Raw genomic sequence first — 22,286 nt, forward strand, 5'->3', positions numbered from 1 at the left:
TATCTATCAGATGCTGGCGCATCTCTGGAAAACAATTATCAGACAAGTGCTCCCATGCAATCAAATCAAACAGACCTTGAAAATCATTAACCTTGCTGCCCTTTACCCAACCATCCGATGCTCTGCAAAAGAAAGTGACATATTCAACCCAAGTACTGTTTTTCTAACTTTTTGCATTTCCTGAACCTCTGCCTATAGAGCTCAGGTGTCAAACCATATCTAGACACCAATGCTTCTTTCTTGTGGCTATATGAATTGTGGACTTCAGAAGGCAAGTCTAACAATGTGTCCCGCCCCTCACTAAGGAACCTTCCCCACAACCCGCTCCCCAATCTCTCTCAGGGACCCAGTGGGAAGACATGGCTACCTCATAGGCTCTGAACCACTGACCAATATCATCATTTTTATAAAACTCCTTCACCACATCCTTGGGAATATACACTCTACTTTCTGTATGTACTGACGGTATGCTGCTTCCAGAGGGAGTAACTTCTAAACTTTTGGTTTTCAACTCCAACTCCCTCAAAACTTTTTCATGCTCAAACTGCATTTTCTTTTCCTCAAGATCTAGTCTTCTATTTTCTAATTCCAGCTGCCTATTCACCTTGAACATGGTCATCTTTCACTGGGTTCCCTTGGGGACTACTTTGGGACCCTTTGCGGAACTCCTTCTGTTTACCAGGAGAGTTATGTTTCAAACCAATGTCATATATGCTTTTTTTTAAAGGTGCAAGACCTCACAGCTAATAGGTCTTGTTCATTAAGGTGTCCTTTATGTAAAGTTAGAGTGGTCAAGGGAATAAAACACTCATAGTATGTTTTTTTTAAATCTTTTTTTTATCTCAGTAGAGGTGATTGATAGAGATACCTTGGTCATAAACATTTTAAGTATTTATGGATCCTAATTATACTATCATTCCTGACATGAAAGAAGTAAATAATGGATACTTAACAGGTTGTTGTGCCCATTGTGTTTGTCCTTTACAGTGCCTACATACTGAGAGAGTCCTATCGTATGTATAGATCTATTGCATTTGCATAAAGTAAAGACAAAAATTAAAATACAATTAAAGGTCTGTTAGTTGGTATTGGATATCGATTAGTTCACCTCTTGGACTGCCATCTTCCTAGTATGGGTCAGGTTTGTCTCTGTGGGTGTAACATTGTATACAGATGTCCCCCAGGGCTGGCCAACATTAATATCTTTGTCGACCCCATGGAATTTCATCATTTAATCCCATTCTGTATGTCCCCAGCTTATATACCCAGCATTGTTCTTTAGTTAGTATTTTTTCGGCAAGGACCTGGTGTTATCCATCCTCTCTATTATGGTCCATTCCAGATCTATGTCAGAGTGTTCTTTTTCCCAAAAATGTGTAGTAAGTTTTGAGGAACTTCTTTTACACCAGAGGGTTCTCCTATGTTCATTGATCCTGATTTTTATTTTTCTGGTCGACATTCCAATGTACTGGAGGTTGCAAGGGCATGTGATGGTGTATATTACATTGCTACTGTTGTAATTAGTATGGTGTCTTTGTTCCCATGATGTTGAAAGTCCCAAGTCAATGTATTTAGTTTGTTTCCTAAATGCACAAGCCGTGCATGATCCACACGGGTAGGGTTGATTCCATAGAGTTAATTGCTGTTCACTTTGGGGTTTCCTCAGCGTGCGGTGTACCAGCAGGTCCCTGATGCTCCTATTTTTTCTGAAGAAGAAAAGCAGTGGTTTGAAGGTAAGTTTGTTTGATTTGAGGATTCTCCAATTCCTGGAAATTTTCTTCTTGACTGCGTTGGAGCATGAGGTATACGTGGTTATGCAGATCTGAGAGTCTGACTCTGGTTCATATTGGTATCAAGTAAGGCTGCTCGTGGAGTAATCCGTGCCCTTTTCTGTGGTTATTGAAAAACCTTATCAGGGTATTCCATCTCTTTTTGTTTGATTGCAAGTTTTTTTGATTCCTCTTTAAAATCTCGCATATCCGAACAGTTTTACTGAATGCCTAGAAATTGTCCTGTAGTGAGATTTTCTCTTAATGACTGTGGGTGGGCACTATAAAAGTGCAACAAACTATCCTGGTCGGTGGGTTTGGTATAAAGGTTGCTTGTCAGTTTTCCACTTTTTGCTAGAATAATCACATCCAGAAAAGGGAATTTTATCTGTGTTACTAGTCATAGTGAAATGCAGAAAGGGATTTTGTTGGTCTAGCCACTCTTTGAAAGCTTGCATGGTATCGGTATTCCTGGGCCAGATTATTAGGATGTCGTCGATATATCTGTGCCACAGGTGAATTTCATTGTGGTAGGGGTTGTTATTCCATATGTGATATTCTTCAAACCAGCTCATGTAAAGACAGGCTATACTTGGGACAAACGTCCTGCCCATTGAAGTCCCGTGTTGTTGAAGGTATAGTTGGTCTTCAAACTGGAAAAAGTTTTCAGTGAGGGCGATGTGTGCTAGCGTCATAATTCACTGGATGGGGGCTTGCCAGGTCCAGTCTTCATTTTAAAAAAGTCTTCCGATGACACGTAGGCTCTCTTCTTGAGGTATGCTTTTATAGAGGGCTTCTACATCTCACATATCAATGTTTCCAAATTGGGGTCATATTCAATTTCATTGAGAATATTCAGAAGATGTTTGGTGTCCTTGATGTAGGATCGGATCTTGAAATCAGAAGGGCGAAGAAACCAGTCAATGTATTGTGACAATGGTTCCAACAGAAATCCAATCCCAGAGACAATGGATCTGCCTGGTGGTGGTGTTCGATCCTTATGAATCCTGGGCAGAGTGTAAAATTGTGGTGTTCTTTGTTTCTTAGGACACAGGAATTCCTATTCCTTCTTGTTGATCCAGCCCTGGTGAGGGGCTTCCCCAGTTAAATCCTTAATCTTCTTCTGGACCCCGACCCAAGGCATGATTTTTTGGTTATAGTGAATGTATATGCAGGGGGGGGAGGAGTGTAGGGCAGAAATGGGAAGATTTACAGATATGGAGAGACTTTGAGTGAATTGTATCCCAGAGATTTGTTCATCTTGGTTGGAGATTTCAACCATTAATTAGACCCACAAAGGGTTGATTCATGGTGCAAAAAGTTAATGGACTTGTATAGGCTATTGCTGCCAGTTTTCCTAATGTTGATCTGGCAGTGCAAAATATGGCTTTAGGAAAATTCTTGAGTTCGAACGGTTCAGTTTGCTTAAATGGAAGGATGGATGCTGACCCCACAGCTAATCAAACGTTTAAGATAGGTCTGCAACTTTGCCCTATAGATTATATTTTTATGCACACCTAGAACTTTGACTTAGGAGTTTCAAGGTGGCGCACGTTGAGGGAAGCAATCATTACCCGTTAAAATTTAAATTAGTAGGCGGTGAAAAAAGACAGAGAGATACAGTAATCTCTGTACAAATGGATTATCCTAGGTGCCTTACTACTAGAATGACTGAAGAGTGGTTGGAAAAATTGGCCAGATTCCAGCAGAACCAAATGTTATGCAGTGGCGCTATTCACAATGCATATTAGGGAACAAAAAATAACATATAAAGAGAAATGGTAGGGAAATCTACTGGCAGAAATAGAAAACAATATATTAAAAAGTTCTGGAGGTTCGTTCAGGAAAGCTTGTGTAAGATACAGGGGACCATGAATTGCATGGTAGAAGATGATACCTGGGAGGAGTACTTGGGAGAAATATATGGAAAAAGGGTAGAACCCATAATGAAGAGAGTTACACCCTGTTCTGGCATAAATAAGGATATTAGGTCCCACTTTACAGCAAGCATTATCAATCGTATTATAGCAAATCAAACCCTGACTAGTGCAGCCGGACCTGATAATGTCCGAGCAGTTATCATAAGGACCTAGCCTGACTGGAGGGCAGAATTCTTCTTTCAATGTTTACGGGCATACTTGACACAGCCATATCCCAGAAAACTGGAGAGGAGAAATCATTTGACCCATCCACAAATGGGGAGATATAAAAGCCCCTAAGAACCATAGGATGATTAACCTACTGGATGTGGGAGGTAGGCTTAAGGAATGAGCTGAAGTAAACACTATGATGCCCCCTGAGCAGGGGGTTTCAAGCAAGGCCAGTCCACCATTGATCAGCGGGAATATTTACAATACAATGTCAGAGCGCAGTGCTACTCCAAAACTGGTAACATCAAGGTCCACAATTTTGTTTAATGTAGGGATGCGCGGTATTTACACATAGCATACTAGTGCTAAAAAAGCAGCCTAGCGCAAGTGCAGGTACCCTTGCGGCATGTTGAAAGGGTGCCTGCGCTGCATGGTTGATTATTTATGTGCAGGAAAGGATGCCTTCCTGCACATAAGCAATCTTTAAAGAAGATTTGATGTTTCTATGTATGCTGCAGAATTCAGCACATATAGAAGGGGCAAAATATGAGGAGAAATACATAATTTTTCCTTGAATCGCCATCCTAAGAATAGGTATTCCCCGGTCTTAGCTTTTGGTGCTGCCCCATCCTTGTAAAAATGGGACAGCATCAAAAAAAAATTGATGTTGCGGTGGAACGCCCACTGCATCCCCTTTCACACTAAGTGAAGCGTGGAAAGGGTACTTATTTACAAGGCGGAATTAAGCCATGTTAAGAGGCTCAACACCGATTTGTAAATAAGGAGAATGGAATATTGCCACCAGAACATCACTAAAAGTGATGTTCTGGTGGTGATATCCCTTTGTAAATATGTCGATTGTTTCTCTGTCTGGTCCATCACGTGGACGTTGGTGGAGCAGAGGGGCAGCTTGTTTTGCAGCTAAGTCGGCATTTGGGTGGCTTTCAATCTGGTGAACCAGAATCACCCATGGGAAGCACTGATCAAGTGGGAGATCCCCAATGGCCTCCTGGTTATAATCCAGGAGCTACACAGCTATAACTGGGATCAGGTTATGAAGGACATGGGGGGACCTTAATGCAGAAAGTATATTTACTGAAAATATATTGAGGCATGGGTGCGTCTTGGTTTACCTACTCTTCTCCTTATTTATAGCTGACCTGCCATTACCCCTGGGGTGGCTCGAAGTGCTAGCCCCAAAATAAATGGCCAACACATTGCATGTCTTCTGTATGCAGATGACCTCATAATCCTAGACCAGACAGAGAAAGTTCTGCACAGAAAGGTGGGTGTGTTTATGGAATATTGTAGCCATAACAAATAGTAGTAAAGATGGAGAAAATAAAGGTATTAAGCTTTGGTAAAAACAACAAGGTTTAGCTGGTTTCTGGGCCCTACTAAGCTGGATATAGTAGAGGAATACAAGTATTTATGAGTCTGGTTTGAGAAGTCCCTAAAATGGAATGTCCATTTGGAATCACTAAGAGTAAAGGCTCTTGCCACAGCTAGTGGCCTGAAAAAATTTAATTAGGACTTTGGTGAGATGTCAGACAGTCTCGTTTTGAAAGCCTATGTGGACATGATACCCCACAATTCCAATATGGAGCTGAATTGTTCTTTATAAGTGGTAAAGGTGGGTTGGACACTGAGGAGAGGAAATGTTTAAAAAATGTACTGTCCCTATGATCCATGCCATAAGAATGGAGACTGACATGGTATCATGGAATATAATGGCCCGTATGGCATTGATAAGATTCTGGCAGCGCCTGAGTGCTGGGGAGGAGCAAAAGGTCTCCCAATGGTGTAGAAATGAAATACAACAAAGTGACCTGAAGTGCGCAAATGGGGTCAGAATTATTTTTCTAGAAATCCTGTAGGGATATGAGAGTCAAGTTGTGCCTGCAGAATTTACACATTGAGATCAAAAAGAGTGAGATAAGAGCATTAGGCAAGAAACTATCCTGAGATTATAACCAACAGTGTCTCAAGGGGAAGAAATGCATTTATTTTTTGTTTAAATCATGGCAACATGAATCATGGTTCCCGGATACAGATGTACTACCCAACCACTGGCTTAGAAGTGAACTTTTAAGGTTAAGGGTCAGAATTAAGCCCTGCTATGCTAAGGAAAAGATTGATCCCATGGGGGATTGTACAAGTGATCTAAGCACTAAATTAAATCCTTGCCATATTTTTTTGGACTTTCTAAAAGTTTTGACCTCACTGAAATTTTATTTGATGCCCAATTTTTTTAAAATATGATATTAAAAACCATGTTCAAGTTGTGGAAATTTTAACCAATATGCATTTCTTGGGTATAGCGCGTGGTAATGGAAGGTTTATGATCTCTGTCAGAAAGGTTTTTATTTGTATATGGATCAGCAACCTTTCGGTAATTTATGATATTATTAATTGTATGGCATGATTATGGTGATAATATGAAGAAGGGGTATATTTTAAGGTGTTTTGGTTTTTATAAAATGTTATGCAATGGATTGTATATCCTGTTAATTCATGTAGAATGTATTTATAAAAAGCTGATATGTTTGTATATGATATATGTTTAAGGACCTAAGGTTTAAGTAAGTATTTATTTGACTGGTGCAGTCCTTCTAGACAGCCACACACAAAGGAAAGGAAGGTGTACTTGAATGCCCATCTGCATCCTGATAGCTCATCCTGGGCAGGATGGGAAGGAGGAGCTGTGAGTTATACCTAAAGGGGCAGTGTCCTGTCCCCATACAAAGGATTGCATACCCCTGGCATTGAGGCTGGAGCAAGAGCTGGGAAGGAAGAACCTCTGTGCACTTCAAATCCCCTCTTTGAAGTCACCGTCTCTTCAAAGGCACAACTCGGTATAAGTACCGGGTCTCTAGCCCCACCAAATCAGATCCTTCTGGACCTATAAAGAAAATCTTACAGGGAGAAGGGCTGCTGTCCTGCTACAAGGCCTGCCATTCTGATGGATTGCTGTTCTGGAAGAACTGCTTTCCTGCAGTGCTACCCTACTGTCTGCCCTTGTTGAGAAAGAACTGGATTCTTGTTTGAGCCCAGAGTGATCTCCAAGGGCATGCTTGCTTGTCTTCTGTTTTGAGACTCAGTGATATCAAAGTCTCACCTACTGCTCACGTGCCCGGTCCATTTGAAGTGGATCCATGTGCTTGCTCTAGTGGAACTGACACATCCACTGCTGTGTGAAGCAGAATTGGTGCATTGCTGCTGTTGCAGGAACAGACCTGGCGCATTCACTCGGAACCAGCACATAGCCTCAAGAACCAATACATTGCTGCTGTTGCAGTGTGAGAATACCAACGCATCCCCTCGACAGCATAGAGGATCCTTGCGCATTGGCTTTTGAACCAGAATATCTCAGGTTCAGCGCTTCATCTTCATAAGCAGTGCATCACCGTTGTTATGTGGAGAAAAACGATCACCGTGACTGCAGGAATCGAAATAGATTCACCTCTTGGCTGCGCCCCGCATATCGTTGTTGCGACCAAGACCAAGGTATTTTGCTCAGATAGCCGTGTGTAGCACCTGTATCTGACCCATGCTCGAAAACTGTCAGTCTAAACTCTTGACTTTGCCCCCCAGTCCAGCGCAACCAGATAACCCGCATAGGCGTTGAATACTCCTAAGCGCTATCTTTACTTTTCATCTTTAAAAATCTATATCTTGACTTTTACTTATTGGGTTTTTGTTATTTCAGTCTTGCTTTGTTTAGAAAACCATCATATATTTTTCTAAACTGGTATGGAGACTTTTTGGGGTGTTGTCACTGTGTTACTGTTTGAAGTGTTACACAAATACTTTACTCATTGCCTCTTAAATTAAATCTGCCTGTTCTGTGCTAAGCTGCCAGAGGGTGAGCACAGGTTAAGTTAGGGTGTGTATCTGATTTACCCTGACTAGGATTGTGGTTCTTGCTCGGACAAGGTGCATACCTCTGCCACCCAGAAACCCAATTTCGTACACCCTTTATGAAGTTATCTCACATTCAGTGTCATCTACAACTTCTTCTTTCTGGCCATTGTCAGGGCATGAGGGCAAGGGCAGACCCAATCATGATACCTTTGAAAAATGCAGGGTATGTCTTCATTGTTTTGCTTTTTGTATGCTTCACTTGTTGGACAACACAAGCCAAGAACTTCTGCTGGGGCTATTTCTTATGTACCTTAACTCATCAATTTATTAGTCAATGACCTTGGAAGCACTAACATTGCAAGAGCCAAGAGAAAAAGATAGCTGTGAGCCCCAGCAACACCTTCACTGTCTAAAGAAACTCATTGGTTCATGTTCGTAATTTCTTCTTAAAGAATAGTTCAGATCTTGTGGGATTTTTAAAAAAATGTTTTCATTTAGATCAATGCAGCATAGTCCAATCAATTGATATATAAATATTCATGCATAGTATACATAGTTAAAAAAAAAGAAATAAAAAAAGGACACAATGAAACAAATACCTAAGAACAATAAGCTTAGCATATCACATATATACAGTACAAAAACCCAATGGCCCCAAGTCTACCCCCATTTATTTCAGATGTTGTTACTTCCCATGTCTTCCAGATTGTATCTGTTTTCTGTAAGGATCATGTATGTTTACCATACAGCACTTCATCAGTATGTACTTTGTGCATCTTGTTACTCCACTGTGGGAAAGAGGGCCTCTTATCCGATTTCCAATTTTCTAAGATCAGCGATCTAGCCACTAGCATTGAAATAAAGAATATTTGTTTGGTGTCCTTCCCGAACTACTAGCCCAAAAAGAGCTCCGTATGGTTTTGGCACGATATTTACCTCTAATTTTGAGCTAGTTTTCGCAAAACTATCTTGCCAATAATTCCTTAGATGACTACAGGTGAAAATAGTGTGGAGCCATTTGCCATTCCTATCATTGCACCTAAAACAATTTTTCTCCACCTCAGGATACAGTTTATGCCGTTTCGCTGGGGTATGATACATCAGCTATTTACTATAAAATGACATTCTTCTTACATTAGCAGCTCTAACCGCCTTAGCACTAATGTGAATAAAGAACTTCCAGTGTGAAATATCCTCTTTGCACCCGGGTAGAGGATTCAATCTGATGTAATAACTCAGATATCTTACTCTCTTTGCAATGCAGAAATGTGTACCAATATACCTGCTAATTTAGGTAGAAAGTTTGACGAACTGAGAGATTCTATAAGGATCCCCTCCTCCATAATACAGCCCTCACAAAAATTTTCGATGGAGAGAAAACTAAAAAAAAGTGAAGGGCTAATAACGGGATTTGAGTTACACAATTGCTGCATAAATCCATTGTTACAAAAGAAATATTGAATCCTCTATATCCTGCTCTATACTACTTACTACTTGTATCTATAGATAAGTGTTGTCCTAAAAGCCTGCTTTCTGCTATATTCTGGGATGGATGAAGCCTCGGTATTGCCCAACTTTGCCATATCCTGTTAAATCTCTTTACAATAATACGAGGTGTCTTATATCTTGCTTTTTTTGGGAGTCTTGGCATTAGCAGGAATGGGGAAAGGTTGATTTATGATGTCTTCACCATCTGTTCTAAATAAAAGTTAGCCTTGATGGAAACGTTGGAATAAGACCTCACTAACCAATTCCTGAAGGCCGCCTGATAGCAGCCCTTTATGCTAGGCAGTACTAGTCCTCCGTCCACATGGTCCAGCTCAATGGCCTATAATTTTGATCTCGTTTTTTTTGCCCTGACAAATAAAATGCCGGGTGTCCGAATTAATTGACCGAAAAAAGGACTGAGGGACTTTGGTCTGTACATTAGTAAACACGAAAAGCAGCAATGGTAGAATTCTCATTTTCACCAAAGCTACTCATCCCATAATCGTCATGGAACTACTACTAATGTACAGATGTGTTGTAAATGAGTTAAGGTAGGAACACTAAGAAAGGACTACAGACAGCAAGTAGCCATATTGAACCAAGTAAGAATATACAACAAGATGATTATGGGATATTCTTGGAGTGAAGAAGCACTTATTGTGAGACATTAATGAAAGACTTTGTATGATGCTGAATATCCCACCAGGCAAAGAGTGGATCAAATAAATAGCAGTTTAGAGAAACCCTGTGTTCATCCGTTCATTTTTGCATACTAATGCTTCTGTAAAGTTGGCTTAATATTGCCTGTAGAGTGAAATTAAATTGGACTATTTTTTAGTGCTCTATTTTTAGTGTCCTATTTTCTAGTGATTCTCACTGACCAGTGGAGCACTGACAAGCAAGGAATACAAACACCAGTCACAGTAACAACATATGCTTAAAGTGACCGGTAGGTGGCAGGTTGGGACATGAGAAGTACCGCAGCTATTTAAGCTAATGACTCTCTGTGGAGGTCATATACAACATGTTTTGCCTCTGTTTCATTACAGATATCTGAACCGGAGAGTGGCCTACACTAAGGATGATGGACTGTCAGGAGACCCTACTTTCAAAGGGTTCCATAAAGCACTGTACTAGCATCTGTACCCTCTCTTTGCTACAAATCTGCTTCCCAGGCCTTTTAGCAACTCAGTCAATGCCCTTCCTTTGTTGTACTGGCATAATAGGAGAGATGGAGACCCCATACAAGTGTAACAAACCCAAAAGATAAAACGAAAGATAAGCATGGACCCACAATGATGTGCTTTGAGGTTCGGGAGAATTTGGGAACAGAAAGGATGGCGAAAGATTGTTTTGAGGATAAGGAGGGGCTAAGAAGTTGAAGTTGAAGTTGAAGTTAAGGATTTTGTAAAGCGCTCGTTCACCATGCGGTTTCTTGGCGCTGAGGGTGGAAAAGCTCCTAGTGGAAAATGGGTGGTGGCTTAGAGTGGAAAGGCATGAGAGAAAAGGAAAGTTTTGAGAGCCTTTCGAAAATCCAGATAAACAGAGATAGACCTAATAGAGAGGGGGAGGGCATTCCAGAAAGGGGGGGCCAAAGAGGAAAACCTCAGGCCTCCGAGTTTTTTCCTCTTGAAGCGAGGAACACATAAAAGAAGCTGAGAGGAGGAGCGCAAGTCTCTGATAGGAACTAGCCCCCACATGCATCATTGGGAGTTTGTGCGCATTCTTATTTGCGAAAATTAGGGACTCGCAAATAAGAATTCGCATTATGGGATGCATGAAATTATTCGCATTTTCCTAGCGAATCGGTAAAAATCGCTTTTTTTACCGTTTCGCTTTGAAAATACGAATTCCAATGTGCGAATTAGCATGGTGCGAATTCGGCAAGTGCGAAAAGACGCACATGATGAATTCCAAAGTGATTGCAGTGTGCCTGCCTCTGAACAATTACAAACACCTGTGGGCTGCTTTCAATGTGTGTTTGGCAGTTTTGGGAGTCAGTTTGAACGCTGCTGGAGTGGTTTGTTTATTTTCTGGTGAACATGGAGTCGAGCACTGACGTTCTGGAGCAGCAGCCCAGGAAAAGAAAAGTTAAATTTAGTGAGAAAGAGTTGGAAATATTAATTGAGGAAGTCACAGCTAGGCATGAACAGCTGTTTGGAAAAAAATCTTTGAAAGTACCTGAGGCTTTTAAAAGAAAAATATGGATTGCAATACAGTCAAAGGTCAATGCTGTAGGTGTCGCCCACAGAGACATCAGCAACCTCCAGAAGAGATGGTATGATTTGCGCAGCAGAGCCAAAGAAAGGATTGCGTCACGCATCAAATCTGGAAGGCAAACTGGTGGGGGTTCACCAAAAGAAATACCAACAACCCCCTGGGAGGAACTAGTAGAAGGGACTTTACCTACTGAGGCAGTGATTGGAGTATTTGACATAGACACCTCTGAGCAGGCAGGACCAAGTCAAGGTAATTGTTCTTATATTTAATTACAATGCTTTTTGACACCATGATTAACTGTTAAGTTAGTATTGCATTTCAAATGAAAAATTCATGTTTGTACACAGTCTTTAACAACAATGAGATACTTTGCCTTAAATAATGGCTTCATGGGACATGTATTTTGAGCAACAATTTTTTAATTTCAAGTACATAACAAGGTCCACTCAGAAAGTATGAGGAGTCACTTTTAGGTGTAGTTGTAAGCAATGGCTCTATATATGAGATTCATATGTTCACATCTTATGAAAAAATAGGCAATGAGAGAAATTAATTTAACAGTTCACTTCCACTGTTTCATTTGCAGATGCAGATTTGGATGCTGAATTCATTCAATTTACAGAGTCATTTACACAAGATTTAATCAATAATGCCGGAAATAACTTAGACCCACCACCTTCACCCATAGTGGAGCCTCAAAGTCAAAGACGCAGAGTGCGTCAACTACTAGACACAGAATCTGAGGCTGAGGACAATGTAAATACTGCAGTCCCAAACACAGAAGGCAATGCTGAGCCTGCTCCAAGGGTTACAGGCAGGCGTCACAGACTGCAACACTTCTTTCGGCGTCGCAGACGTCCTTCTCAAAATCAGGAAGCGATGGCTGAATTTGTAAATGGCAGTCTCATTGAGAGGAAGTTATTAAAAGTACAGCGCCTGCAAGGAAAGGATATAAGGGTTATCAAGGGTAAATTCATCAATATGGTCAAAGACATTAACATTATGAGTACTGCACTTGTCAAAATGGTCAATGTCTCCTCAGACAAAATGGAACGCATGACATCAGCAATAGAGACACTATGTCAAGCAATGCATGGCAACCAGGGTGCAGTTTCACAAAGAGCAACAGTTGCAAATATGCATTCCAGCACAAGAGCCATGCACAGAATGTGCAATTGCACATCCAGAATGATAGAATCTACTGTTGAAATTCAAAAGGATATGAGGAAATATTATGGTGAGCTGTCCTCTGGCATGAAGTCAATGAATGGCATCATTTCTGAGCACCTTCAAGTATCAAGTGCTATCTCTCATCCTGAGTCTACAGTCACTGCATCTTCATCAACAACTACAAATTTAAATATTATAGCAGCCTCAGAAAGAAGAAGTGTCAGAAATGTTGGCAAAGATACCTTAAAAAATATCAATTCAAACCCTGTACAGGTTAAAGCATTGGGATTGAGAGGCAGGAAAAAATGAGAAATATATGATAGAAGTTGCTCTTTTTTGTTTCAAAATCCATGAAAAAAATATTAATTCCTTTGAAGATTAAAAACAAATGATTTACTTTTTTTGGCAACAGCACACAGATTTGCATAGATTTTGACATTACTTTACTTTCAAATAGAAATAAAAACTTAAGTTACAGCAAAAACATGTTTGTTCTCTGTCATACCTTTATTTAAAAATAATGCTGAGTTATTTCTGCTCTCCTTCTCCTTCCCTCTGCTGCATCAGGACCATTGATTCTAGGTTGGGGTTGGTGATGTTGGTTGTGGTTGTTTGGGATGTTGTCTACAAATTCCAATCCAAGCCCTCTTTTCATAGCCACATTGTGCAGCATGGCACAAGTAGCAACTATTTTGCAACACACCTCAGGACGATACTGTAATGCACCTCCTGTTTTGTGAAGAATACGGAATCTGGATTTCATTATTCCAAATGTCCTCTCAATCACATTTCTGGTAGAGATATGAGCTTGGTTATAATTCTGCTCTTTACGGGTTGTTGGATTGAGATATGGAGTCAGGATAAATGTTCTCACACCATATGCACTGTCACCTATGGAAAAGAATTCACCCATTCAGTTAATTCCAAACAGGTCATATTTCTCTATGTCTGTTAAAAATAACATCAACATTACATGTTAACTTACCCAGTAAATATCCATCTCCAAATTGTCCTGCTTCCAACTTTGTAAATATGGCACTCTGTTTGAATATGTATGAGTCATGAGCACTTCCAGGAAAACTAGCCACTAGGTCTGTGATTATGGTTTTAGAATTACAAATGGCTTGAACATTCAATGAATGATACAATTTCCTATTCCTAAAAATGTACTCATTTTGAGAAGGTGGGCATATGGGAATATGAGTTCCATCTATGCAGCCTATGACATGAGGAAAATGAGCCATGTTATAGAAGTCCAACTTTGTCTGTAAAAGTTCCTCTTGAGTACTTGGAAAAACTATGTAATGCCTAATCCTTAGCAACATAGCATTTAAAAAATTTCTGAAAAACCTTGAAAGGGAACTCTGTGACACTCCCCCAGCAATGGCAATCACACCTTGAAAAGAACCAGAAGCCAGTAGATGTAGGCAACAAAGTACTTGGACATGAGTAGGAATGGCTTGTGTTCTAAGGGTGGGTCTCTGTAGTATAGGATCCAAATCAGCAATTAATTCAAGTATAGAATCAACATTTAACCTATACTTATCATAAATTTCTGCCTCAGTCTGCCCAAATAAATTTATGCGCACCCTAAATATCCTTTCACTCACTACTCTGCGTCTGAATACAGCTCTCAATCTCCGCCTACGTGCCAAGACTATGACTGCAGCCATGGTGGAAGAAAATGTAATGGTCAGAGAGTCACTTTTATACCAAGAGCAATGAAAAACACATGTGCGTTTGGTTAGGAAAAAAATAACACCAAGTCTGAGCTCTTCTTATTTTAGGGAATGCTATTTGCGATTTTTCTAGGATTCCCTAATAGCGTTTTTTCATGCATGCCACTTTTCACTTGCCAAATGCGATTCCTTAGTGTTTTCGCATCAAATACGATTTCTTAAAATGCGACTATCAAAGAAATGATGATGCATCCCAAAATTGCATTTTGCATTCGCAAACGGACGATTTAAAGGAATCGCTCCGTTAACGAATACAAAAGGCAATGATGCATGTGGGGGAGTGGGTTGATTTTGGAATTTATAAAGGCAGGCGCAGTGCCAGTCAAGGCCAGAAAGATAGTGCAGCCCATATTAAATAGAGAACGTTGAGAGATGGGCAGCCAGTGGAGAGTTTTAAGCAATGGTGTGACATGACGGGGTTTGGGAAGTCTATAGACCAGACTGGTTTTGGATAAGTTGAAGGCGGCGCAGTTCATATGCTGGTATGCCTACGTACAGACCATTGCCATAATCGAGGCGTGACAGGATCAGGGCCAAAAGAATGAGTTTGAGGGCTGCCAGTGAGTACCAGCTCAGTCTTATCGGGGTTTAACTTGAGGTGGTTAGCGTTCATCCAATCAGAGATAAAGGTCATAATAGTTTTAAAATTAAGGACTGAATCGGATAGGGGAGAAAGATTGAAGATGAGCTGGAGGTTGTCGGCATAATTGAATACCGTGACCTCCATTTGTTGCAGAGCAAAGATAAGGGGAAAGATATAGAGTTTAAAAAGAAGAGGGGAAAGAGAGGAGCCCTGGGGGACCCCACAGGGGACAGAGCGAGCGGGAGCGGAGAAGCCCGCCAGCTGGACCGCCTGTGTACGATTCCCCAGAAATGAGGTGATCCAAGTCAAGGCGGATCCCCGAATGCCGGCACCCTCGACACGGTCGATGAGGATGGAATGATCGACCGTGTCGAAGGCGGCAGACAAGTCGAGGAGGACCAGAGCTTGAAGAGAGTTGACATCAGCGCTGCGTCTGAGCTCATCCAGGATGGAAAGAATAACGAATTCCGTGAAATCAGCTGGACGAAACCCTGCCTGTTGAGAAGCCAGCCAGTGGTTCTCCTCGATGAAGGCACTGAGACAGGTAGTCACGTGGCTCTCCAAAATCTTTCCAAGAAAAGTGAGTAAAGAAATCGGGCGAAAGTTGGAGAGAGAAGTAGGAACAGCACCTGGTTTCTTCAGGATAGGGATTACTTTAGCTGATTTGAATAGATCGGGGACAATTCCCTGAGTAAGAGAGTTATTGAGGAGAGTTAAGGGGGGCTCAGGGCAAACAGAGAAGATCTCTCTCAGGATGTGGACCGGGCAGATGTCAGAGGGGGAACCTGATTTAACCTTCATGAGCAGAATGGAGAAAGCATCCTTGGAAATCAGAGTGAATTGGTCTAGAGAATGAAGATTGGTCGGGGGTTGGGGACATATAAAGGAAAGAGAGGGCAGAGCAATATTGAGTTTAATGGTAGCAATTTTCTCAATGAAAAATTAATTGAGGGAGTTGCATAGAAATTGTGAAGGGGCAGGTTTAGGAGTGATTCTGTCAGAAGTGGCTAATTCATGGACAATGGTGAAGATTTCCTTGGGTTTATTTGCCGCAAGGAGAATCTTGGATGAGAAATGTCCCGATTTTGCAAGGAGGATAGCTTTCTTGTAATCCTGGAGAAGAGTGGTGTAGTGTGATTTAGATATGGGGCAATATCCCCGTCTCCAGTGGCGCTCAGCCTGCCTAAGTGCTAGTTTTTTCTGCTTAAGCTTGATGGTGAACCATCTATTAGCGTCATAGAGGCGGCGAGTCCTGACCAATTTGAGGGGAGGCACTGGATCACAGGATGCAGGAAGCCAACTATTGATAGCAGCAACTTTAGAGTTAGGGGAAATGTCAGCCAATTCGGGAGTAGAGGTAGAGAGAGACGGGCAGAGAGTGGCTAAGTCAACATGGTTCCAGTTGCGTGCCCAGATGTTGCTAGGGAGGGGGGCCTTAATGTCAGTTCCTAGGTCAAGGGAGAAAGAAATGAAAAAGTGGTCGGACCAGGGGCATGGGGTGACTACAGGAGAAGAAATAGATAAATTAGCTGACCATACCTGGTCAAGGATATGGCCGCGGACGTGAGTAGGAAGTTGTATATGCGAAGTAAAATTCAGAGTAAGGAGAGATTCCGTAAAGTCCTTCGACATAGGACCCTCATGAGGGTCAGTAGGCCAGAAGTTAAAATCACCTAGTACCAGAACAGAGGAATTGTTGACCACCAAGGTGGCCAACAATTCCTGTATAGCAGGGATGAAATAGGGCATAGGTTGAGGGGGGCGGTAAAAAAGTGCACAAGTAAATGGGACTGCCGGGGAAATGGAACGAACAACTAAAAAGTCAACAGCCGCAATAGGCAGAAATGAGAGGAGCTGAAACTGAAAGTTAGAGCGAGCAATGAGGGCCACTCCACCGCCGACCTTACCCCCAGGACGGTCGGCGCGTACAACAAAGTAGGAATCAGGGAGAGCTGCAAGAACATCGGGCAGGGAGTCAGAAGAAAACCAAGTTTCAGTAAGAAATAGAATATCGGGTTTGACTGTATCTAAGAAGACAAAAAGCTCCAGTTGATGTTTAACCGCCGAGCGGGTGTTAAGCATGTAGATTGATATTACAAGCGGGGAGCTGTCAATGCTGGGGGGAAGGAGAAAAGCCTCAGGGGCATCAGATGACAAAGAAGGGTCCAAAGATCCATGTATCTGGGGAAATTATGTGGTGGGTTTAGATTGTAGTTCTAAGGTGAGAGAACGAGGCAGACACGCGATCTTCCGACGAAAAAGAACATATCCAGTTCACCCACGGAACTCCGCTGATATATGCCTGTTCAGGAAAGGTTTTAATAATTTTTAAGATAAATATTTTAACGGATTAAGAAGAGCGGTAGTACCCCCATACATCAAAAAGAGAGTGGAGAGGTCTACCACTTCCAGGCTCTAAATTCACATAAAGATTTTCATACAGTTGGCTCAAGAAAAGTGAAGGTGCCATTATATATAAATAAAGAGGAGAAGAGGCTTTCCAACGCCCATTCCTTGAGACTGTAAAGGAACGAGCGTAACCTACATCAGAAGTCAGGACCTGGATTGATATATTACACCTCCAGTGGTGCCCTGCCTTAAACCTATATGAAAGGGTGTTAAGCAATAATCTCTGAAACCGGTGACCCCAAAGAAACGGCAGTCCTGAGGAAGGTGCTACAGTATCTTGTGTTCTCTGCACCGAAACGCGTCGACGCATTCTTTTCTTTTGTAGAATCCAAATAAGGTCCAGTGAACAATTGATACACACATGTAAGTGGTACTATTGGTGTCACTCCTTCATTAACCAATGACCTTTGGATCCAGCAATCAATAGTGGTAAAGATATCAGTAAGCCACATTGTGTAGGGGGTTGTTGATATTTTCTTTTATTGTGATTTAATGTAATTCTTGCCTGTGATTTTTGCCTTATATGACCTTGTTGCTTTATATTCGATTTCAACTCTTGTGTATATGCAATGAATTGTAATGAACTGTTATGATCAATTGTTTTTTTTATTTATATATTCTTTCAAAGATGGGTCTTTGAAATTTTAAATTGTCATTTTGTTAAATGTGTTTATGTTTTTTATTAAAAAGACTGTGAACGTTCCCAATTTTGTGTGGAAATTAAAATTCATTGTTTAGTTTTTTAAATCTGATGATTGAATGCTTACAAAGACAGGTATGGAGATATAGTAGTTCCATACATGAGTGTGCACCCAGGGATTTCCCTTTGACTGATTAGATCGTAGTATGCCAAGTTTATCAATGCAAGCAAGGGGAGGGGCACTAATCGGCCAGTTGCCCTGAAGAGCCAGGAGTTGCTTAGATGAACAATTTAAAAATTAGGCATAGTGGAAGGCCCCGTGCCCCGGACGGCCGCGGACGGGTGCAGACGGGCTTGCCTTAGGCGCCGCCGGCGCGCCCGCTGCGCGCGTCCGCTGCGCGTGCGCATGGGCCCTGCCTTAAATAGGGAGAAGCGCAGAAAGCTAGAGCGCTAACCTTGGAATCGCGCCGGAAATGAAAATCCGCCCCAACAGCCCTCCGAACAAACGGCACACAGCCGTGTCGGACCGGGGCTAGGGGGTGAGTGGATAAAACTGAAGCACCACAGCGATAGCAAAAATAGGTACATTTTTAAAATTTCATTAATAAAACAAAGTCACAAGGGCATGCGCGCACATCTAGCGACCACCCACTGCCACCGGGTACTAGTCGCGTCGCTAAGATGATAAGTGTTTTGTATTTTACAGATTAGAAATACCGTATTTTCTGGCGTATAAGACGACTTTTTAACCCTTGAAAATCTTTTAAAAAGTTGGGGGTCGTCTTATACACCGGTATCATTTAATAAGCAAGTGAATATAGCCCAAACCCTATATTTTAAAAGGCAAAGAAGGGGGTCGTCTTATACGCCCAGTCGTCTTATACGCCAGAAAATACGGTATACTTGGTCAGCATTTTCTTTTGCACTGTTCAATGCATATATTTCGAGGGTAATGAAGTATGCAATTGCTTTTTGTCATCATTGAGGATCCCAGTCTCATCCCCAAGTGGCATAGATTGCCAGCACTATGCAGTAATATTGTGAGAAACTGCACTGTACTTTCGTGATCCTATACATCGTGTCAGCTTTGTACTACAGGACTCCATATTTTGGCCTGGAGTAGGTAGAGGACACATTCCCCCATAGTCCATAACTCGGTTTCATGCCTAAAAGTGTACACATTGCTTCAAGCAGTGATACATTTCAAGTGCACCTTCTGACTTCACTCAAGCCCGAATTTCGTGCACTGTCGGTACTACTATGTGTGCCCTAATCGACTCACACATAAGGTGTTGTGTATGTACATAGCTGGTCTGTTACAAAGCACGATACATTTCCCCTGTGACACTCAGTTGTAACCTCAATGCTATGTGATATTGTGTAGTGGTTTGTGGTGGAGGGGGTTCGTATACTACCTATACCTTGTACATGGAGTAGCCTCAGTAACAGATCCTTGCCCTCGGTCCATGCTGTGTTTCAGGGCCTAGGGATGTCTGAGAGTGCATGCGATGCCTCTCTTCCATACCTATAATTCAAGTGCTATGAAGGCTTTACATTGCAAAAATCCATGGCAGGCTAGTATTCCATGTGCTACAACTATGACACCACACGAATGTAGGGGCCGGGAGGGACGAGAGGAGAACACTGGGCTGTTTACATGTGCATCCTCACTTTTACCTACATAACACAGCAAATCGAATGAGACAAACTGGGTTCAAGTGAGGACTATTGCCCACTTACAGAAGGCCTTACCTTTCAATTTTTGGAATTGACTCTCGTAGTAATAAGGATATTTGCATTCCGGGATCCTTTATGACAAACGGTCACTTTGACGCTAGTTTGTCTCATTCGCTTTAGTGTGGTATGTATTATTCCATGTGGTCATAGTATCATGTGCTGATCCTATAAATCAGAATTAGTAATGCACGAAGCCGCTGTTTGTATTGGATGTCATTTGGTGTCTGTATTTTTCAGTTTTTTTAACATCTGTCTCCTGAGCTTTTGGGGGGAATTCAGGTATGTAATGCAATCTAGGGGGGAAAACTCATCATTATCAAAGCCACAGTGGTATAAGATATCTTAACCATTTGGTGCACACTCGAAAAGACCAAACACAACATAGATGGCTGCAGGTCTGTTCTGAAACATTCATGTGTAGCATAAATCTTTGGTTTAATGTCCTACTCGATGTCTATCAGAATGACACTCATTGCACCATTAACCCTTTGGTACATTTATCATATCAGGGGATGTAGTCCATACGTTAAAAATAAGATTCAAGGTTGCCACACCTTCTTGCCTCTTCTACTTGGATGCTTAGATGCTCCCTCACTCTCATCTGCCACTGTTTATTCCTCATATCCTCTGTTACCTGTCATGCACCCAGTAGTATGAATATTATTAAGGCCTAAGATGTGCGGTGTTTCTATCTGCATGTTGCTGTATATGCACACTGGTGCATCTGATGGATTTTGACGGCCCAATAACACATGTACTAATTCAGCATGCTCTAATAGGGCATTCATTGTTTGTGTTATAGTTTGAGTGAAGGTAACACTTTATTTTTTCATTTGTTTTATTAGTTCCTTTTTCAAGTAGTATAGCACTTTAAATATAGTTGTGCTGTGACTCAGATATTGATGCTCTTGTTCGCTTTTTGCTTGATTGTAGCAACAGCCTATAGTGGTGGGCTTTTTTATGCAAATTAAGTGCTAATTGCCACGGTCCCATTCAAATTTGTGGGAGAGATTACTTTGCAATCATTTACATACTGCTTGCTTTTTCAATGTGGTAATGCCATTATTTTGATGACACAATCTTTTTGTATAAATAAACCTACACTCGAGAATTACTAGCTTTCATGCAATGAGTGCTGTGTGAAAAATTGCTGCGTTATTTTGTGTGGGTGCTAAAAAATTGTGCAAAGCAAGTTTTAATGAGCTTATGCGTTGATCATGTAATAAGCCGTACTCATTCATAATAAGCCTGTTTTGCATATCGCTCTTCCTTGCACTACGGTGCAAAGGCCAGCAAGTGTTGATAGTGTGAGCTTTCTACTCAAGAGGCACCTTACAGTTCACATTCTGATGCGTAGACACCTGCACAAGGCTATGCCAAGTAAGATATTCAATTTTGCATAAATCAAATTTTTTGCATAAGTAAAATGACGAAACCGCCTGCCCTTGTTTGCACAGGGTTCACTTGGAGGAAGGATCTGATGAAGGCTATTTTAGTTCGTTTTGCATAAAATTTAGGGGACATTCGTGTTGGACCTTTCCAGATAATTACAGAGTGGTTGGCAGCTCGAGCTCAAACCAATGTTGATGCTGCATGATGGTCATCTTTAAGCGCTTAAAATCTTTAGTGCAGGGACTGTTTGTGCAGCTTTGTACCCCAAAGAGCTGCTTAGCATCATGCAAGCTCACCTTTAGTAAACCTGGGGCTCAGTGATTTCAAAATCTCATTTTGAACTGATATTATCACATATTATTAACCCCGTGTAGATGGGTGGGTAGTTGTTCCCATACCTTGCCTTGGAGCCTCCTACATGCTGACCAAACTAAGTGCCTATGTGCTGAGCTCTGTGCCAAACGGTCTTACTCCTGCACTGGTACCTCTTCAGGCCCCAAAGATCAGAAGTACTCTCTGCTGACCCCCTTGCCATTAATGCCTGCTTTACAGGACTCGCCTCCCGCCTATCTGTCCTGTGCACCATCCATTCCTGGTGGTGTGTGCTCTGCAGGATTCTCTGCATTCTCATATCTTTCAGTGGCTTGCCTCTATACAACATCCAGCAGCTGTCACTCGTTTCACATGGTGCTCGTGAGTCATTTGTTAGTGCTTCGAAAGTTTCTATCCCTTCGTTTCCTCTCTTGGATCTTCCTTGTAGGGCACTAGGAAGGGGATCTCCAGGGAAGGCCCTGCAATTGAACTTGGTGCATTACTGTTCGACCTGGGCCTTTTTGCAGGGTTATCCCCAAACGGTTTGCTTCCGTTCTACTATTTTTTCTGACCTCTTTTTATTGGCTTTAGGACTCTGAGCACTTTATCACTGCTGATCAGTGCTAAAGTGCATATGCACTCTGTTTAAATTGTTATTGTAATTAGTTATCCATTTGTCCCCATTCATTGGAATTTGGTCTAATACCTATTTTGTTTCACTCTAGATGCAAGCAGCATGGGATTTCTCATGCAAACCACAGTAAAGTATTACCATATTTGACTTCTCTGGACAAAGTAGACATGAGTAGCATATTTGCTTCTTCCTTCAGTCACTGCATAGCTAATTCCCCAGTGTATTGATTCATAAGCGGA

The sequence above is a fragment of the Lissotriton helveticus genome, chromosome 2_1 (genome assembly GCF_964261635.1).
Source record: "Lissotriton helveticus chromosome 2_1, aLisHel1.1, whole genome shotgun sequence".
Taxonomy (NCBI): domain Eukaryota; kingdom Metazoa; phylum Chordata; class Amphibia; order Caudata; family Salamandridae; genus Lissotriton; species Lissotriton helveticus.